Source organism: Mastomys coucha, unplaced genomic scaffold (assembly GCF_008632895.1).
Source record: "Mastomys coucha isolate ucsf_1 unplaced genomic scaffold, UCSF_Mcou_1 pScaffold5, whole genome shotgun sequence".
Lineage (NCBI taxonomy): Eukaryota > Metazoa > Chordata > Mammalia > Rodentia > Muridae > Mastomys > Mastomys coucha.
The window spans coordinates 69,915,356-69,915,791 of record NW_022196911.1 but is presented as its reverse complement, the minus strand read 5'-3'; positions in this window follow the sequence as shown (position 1 = coordinate 69,915,791).

Sequence of the window (436 nt, the reverse complement as noted above, 5' to 3'; positions counted from 1 at the left end):
TGAATGGCTAGGATGATGAGCATGTTCCCAATCACTGTGATGGGGTAAATGAACAGGAAGAGGATGAAAAAGAAATATTCCTGCTCCTGCTTCCTGGTAACTCCTAGAAGAATGAAATCTGTGATAGAAGACTCATTTTCTTCTCTCATGGTTCCTTCAACATGAAATCAAACATGAACCCAGAACCATTAGTGCAATCAGAATCTATGTTACCACATCTAACAGTTTACTCAAGAGATTAGCTCTCTCTATACACAGATCCATGAAATTCAGAACCATATAATTGGGGCAATTTCCTGTTGGTCCGTGGCAAAAGTAGTCATTTACTCCTGACCACACATCTAAGTAGCAAGTGAGCACCTCTGACTCACAGTTTTTCTATCAACACCTTCACACATCCATCTAAGATTTGATCATTTCATAGTTAAAATGTACA